We start from the raw sequence: 5,212 nt of genomic DNA on the forward strand, positions 1-5,212 counted from the left end.
CATAAGTGATCAAACAATAATCAAAAATATATCTTTATGATATTAGTGAAATCATCCTGTATTTCCTCTAGCTAAAAATTTTTGAAAACAACTAAAGCAACTACATTTTCTATAATCTAAAGAATTGCAAGGGCAGGCTAACATTTTAAGACCACAGTAACTATATTTTTTGCCTTAGCAGAATAGCCTTCAGAGTTAGAGTAGCTATATTCTTCGTCATAGCACGATGGCCTTTAGGGTCACAGTATCTATGTTCTTTATCGTAGCAGGATGGCCTTTAGTGTCAGTGTAACTATATTCTTTGTCAGAGCAGGATGGCCTTTTGGGTCACAGTAACTCTATTTTTGTCATAGCAGAATGACCTTGAGGGTCACAGTAACATGATAACTTTTAGGGTCCCTGACTGGAATCCAGCATTCTAAGAGAAATGAACCAATCCCCAAAGGTTAAATACCACATGTTTGCCTTAATTTGAGATGAAAAGTTGGCCACCTGAAAGATAGTACCTGTATATTGTAATATTATTGCAATCTCTAACAACCTGTATCCAATACAATAAGATAATGTGATATAATCTATAAACCAACAATTAATGTCAGAATACTTAAGATCTACATCGAAAAACTGTAAAACCTACTATACCCTCAATATGCTATGTTAATCTGTAATGGGGTGGGAGTGCAGTGAAGCCTTTCAGGACCATAAAAAGAGTGAGGAAAAAGTACAATATAGCCTAGCAAGATCAAATCTGGTAATTCATAGACAACAGATTCAAAGCGGCACTAAACAATAGTAAAACTACTATACCAATGCATGAGGGGGGAATCGGGTGTGAGCCTGACAACCTCTTAACAGAAGGTCATGTGCGTGGAGCAGGGGGGCACTCCAGGGTGGAGCAGGTGGCACAGAGAAAGCCTGGATCCCAACCATGAAGACTCCCAGACCTTCACCACAAACTACTAATACGAGCAACACAGACTACATCCCAACTGCCAAGGAGGCCACTGGGAATTGGATGCCCTCGGAGGTCGAGTACTCTGAGGTCACCCACCCCCACCGGAGCTTCCACTGGGGATGGAAGAAGTCCAAACACTACCGTGCAGAAACCAACATCATCGGAAAGACAACCAGAAGCCCTGAGCGGTCCGCAGAAACAGAAGAACAATAAACGTCCTTTGGGACCAGGGAGGAGAGCTTTCTCTGGTCCAAGCCTGGCTCCACCTCTGGACCCCCACCCTCCCTTCCAATGACCATCAGGATCGCTCCGAAAACCCCTCATAGCAAACAAACAATCATACAAACTAAAAAACCTAACATAAATAGACAAACAACAAAAAGTAGAGCTTGGAATCTGACAGGAAAGAGCTGGCATGGATTTGCTCATGCCTCGCTGGGTGGGACACGAAGATTAGTCACTCTTCACCGTGGTGTTGGGGACTTTCCTGCACACCCCCCCGCAAAAAAAATGTTCTGCACCTTAATTGTCGACAAATGTATTGTTAGAGTTACAAGCCAGTCTAGATTATCCTAAAATCTGCCAAGATCAGTAAAATTATACTTCAACACAACAAATGGCTAAATACTAAAATGAAATAGACACAAGACAGCTGAATGGTACCTTATAGCCATTTTAAGGTATATAGCAGCTGGTCCTGTATACAAACTAAAATTGAAATATCAATGAGCAAATCATAGGTTGTGGTTAAGAACTTGTTTTTTTTTTTTTTTTAAACATACTGGTTACGCAAAACCATGTCAATCCCATAATGTTACAAATTGCTGTTGATGTTATATTGGGACACTTAATTGATTGGGATGATATTCTACCAGCTCTAACTTTGGACCAGAAATGGTCTCCCCAAGAAACTGTTCAACCCATCTGGACAATAAGAAGCTGGACTCTATGTTTGGTATATGTTTGCAAGGAAAGAATCTTGATTGAATTTGAAGTGTAATACTGCACCAAGGTGGAGGAATCCGCCAGGGGGGAGGGGCGTGGGGAGGGGTGGGGGGATTCCCAGAGCCTATGAAACTGTCACATAATGTATAATAATTAAAAAAAAAAACGCATTACATGCGAAGACCTCGGAAACCCCTAACTTGAGCAGACCTGATTAGAACGGGATCAGCGTGAGGAGAGGAAAACAGCAGCGGGTCTAGGAACCTTCCCAGTAAGGAGGCGGGAGGTCGGTGCTGAGGGCTCCCGCCTGCTCCTGTCCCTGCCTTTTCGGGGGTGTGTCCGCCATGCGGGAGGACCTGCTCTCAATCAGGTCTGACGAGCGCCTATAAAGGTGCTGGTGTGCAAGTGGTGAGCAGTCTTTGCTGTTTGTGTGACTGTTGAAGACGTCTGGTCGCGGCAAGGGCGGGAAGGGCCATGGTAAAGGCGGCGCCAAGCGCCTCCGCAAGGTGCTGAGCAACAACATCCAGGGGCATCACCAAGCCCGCCATCCGCCGCCTGACGTGGCACGGCAGCATCAAGCGCATCTCGGGGCTCATCTACCAGGAGATGCGTGGCGTGCTCAAGGTCTTCTTGGAGAACGTGATCCACGACGCCGTCACCTACACAGAGCATGCCAAGCGCAAAACGATCACAGCCATGTACGTGGTCTATGCGCTCAAGCGCTAGGGACGCACCCTCTACGGCTTCTGTGGCTGAGCTGTTCCCCGCCTTTGCACAACATCACAAAGGCCTTTTTCAGGGCCGCCCCCCCCCAAAAAAAAAACTTTTAGGGTATCTCTTATCAAGCCATTTCCTAGAAAGCATGGTAAATATCTGGGCCAGATTTTCTGGCAATGGGTAAACACCACAGACATAATTATACTCCTGTATGAAGTTAAAGGCCCACTCACCAGGACATCCTCAGTCACATTAACTCTTAAGCTCACGTTGGTTGTAAAAGCCATCTCACAGTGGCAGACAATGCCTCAATAGATTACAAAATTCTTAGTGGGGTGGTTGAGTGCCCATGCAAAGGGGGGTGAAAACTGCGTCAAGGTGGTCAGAAATGAATCCACTTAGCCCTGCTAAGCAGCTGGTAGCTCCCCAGGCATTGCCAGTCAGGGAACTGTTCTCTTCACACCTTCGTGTTATTCACACCTACTGCATGGACCCCATCAGGAGGATGCCTTTCTCCCCACATCCACGCCAGCAGGTGTTGTTTTTTGAGTTCTGAATGTGGGCCAGTTTCACTGGAGTTAGGTGGTACCTCAAGGAGGTTTTCATTTGTATCTCTCTGATGGCTAGAGAGCCTGAGCATCTTTTCATACGTCTGTTAGCCATTTGAACCTGTTCTTTTGAGAAATGTCTGTTCATTTCTTTTGCCCATTTTGCTACAGGGTTGGTTTATTTTACTGTCCCCGTGTTTCTGAAGCTCTTTGTAGATTCTGGATGTTAGTCCCCTATCACTCATGTAGAATGCAAACATTTTCTCCCATTCTGTTGGTTGCTTCTTCACTTTGTTAATTGTTTCTTTTGATGTACAGAAGCTTTTTAGTTTGATGTAGTCCCATTTGTTCATTTTGGATTTGATTGCCTTTGCTTTAGGCGTCTTTTCTAAGAAGTCTTTCCCTGTTCCTATATCTTGGAATGTGTTTCCTATGTTTTCCTTTAATAGTTTGATGGTTTCTGGGTGTAGATTTAGGTCCTTGAGCCAGTTAGAGCTGATTTTTGTATAGTGCGACAGGTGCGGGTCTTGCTTCTTTATTTTGCAAGCTGCTATACAGTTGTGCCAACAGCATTTGTTGAATAGACCAGGTTTTTTTTGCCTGAATTATTTTCCGATTTCTTGTCAAAGATTAGTTGACTATACATGTGTGGATTCCCTTCTGGTGTTTCTATTCTGTTCCACTGATCTTCTTCTCTGTTTCTGTACCAGTACCAGACTGTTTTGATAACCACTGCTCTGTAATATGTCTTGAGGTCTGCAATTGTGATTCCTCCAGTTTGATTTCTATTTTTCAGGACAGCTTTAGCTATTCGTGGTCTTTTTGATTCCAGAATAACTTCTGTATCATCTTTTCTATTTCTGAGAAGAATGTTGCTGGGATTTTGATTGGGATTGCATTGAATCTACATATTGCTTTTGGTAATACGGCCAGTTTGATAATGTTGATCCTGCCAATCCAAGAACATGGTAAGGTTCTCCATTTTTCGTGGTCTTTTTCTATTTGTTTTTAAAATGATTTATAGTTTTCATCATAGAGGTCTTTCACATCTTTAGTTAGCTTAATTCCTAGGTATTTAAGTTTCCTTTCCTCTATTTTAAAGGGAACTGTACTTACAATTTCTTTCTCAGCAGTGGAATTATTTGTGTACACTAGTGCCATCGATTTGTGTTAATTAATTTTGTATCCTACTACTTTGCCAAAGTCTCTTATGAGTTTCAAGAGTCTCTTGAATGAGTCTTTTGGTTCTCCTATGTAGAGAATCATGTCATCTGCGAATAGCGATAATTTCAATTCCTCATTTGCAATTTGCATTCCTTTAATTGCTTTTTCTTGTCTAATAGCTCTAGCAAGGACTTCCAAAACTACATTGAAGGGTAGCGGTGAGAGTGGACATTCCTGTCTAGTTCCAGATTTTAGCGGGATGACTTCCAATCTTTCCCCATTTAGTATGATACTGGCATTGGGTTTATCGTAAATTGCTTTGATTGTGTTATAGAATGTTCCTTCTATGCCTATCATGTTTAGGGTTTTTAACATGAAGTGGTGTTGGGTTTTATCAAATGCCTTCTCTGCATCTATTGAGAGGATCATATGGTTTTTATTTGTCAATTGTTGATGTGATGTATCACATTTATTGTTTTGCGAATGTTGAACCATCCCTGCATGCCTGGGATGAATCCCACCTGGTCCGGGTGAATGATCTGCCTGATGTGTTGTTGGAGCCTGTTGGCTAGTATTTTATTGAAGATCTTTGCATCTGTGTTCATCAAGGATATCGGTCTGTAGTTCTCTTTTTCTATTGTTTCTCTCTCTGGCTTTGGTATTAAGGTGATATTAGCTTCATAGAAAGAGCTTGGAAGGATTGCCTCTTTTTGTATTGCTTGAAAAAGCTTGTGTAAGATTGGGGTAAGTTCCTCTTGGAATGTTTGTTAGAATTCAGCAGTGAAGCCATCTGGTCCTGGACTCTTCTTGGTTGCGAGGGCTTTAATTACTGATTCAATCTCAGTATATGTTATTGGGCTGTTTAGATTGTTAATTGCTTCTT

The 5,212-nt window shown here is 42.4% G+C and overlaps 1 pseudogene; it reads left to right on the forward strand.

The window, feature by feature from the left end:
• The first annotated feature begins 226 nt into the window (after nt 1-226).
• On the forward strand, nt 227-2,656 carry LOC131478740 (histone H4-like; annotated as a pseudogene).
• Nucleotides 2,657-5,212: the final 2,556 nt, after the last annotated feature.

The sequence above is a fragment of the Ochotona princeps genome, chromosome Y (genome assembly GCF_030435755.1).
Source record: "Ochotona princeps isolate mOchPri1 chromosome Y, mOchPri1.hap1, whole genome shotgun sequence".
NCBI lineage: Eukaryota > Metazoa > Chordata > Mammalia > Lagomorpha > Ochotonidae > Ochotona > Ochotona princeps.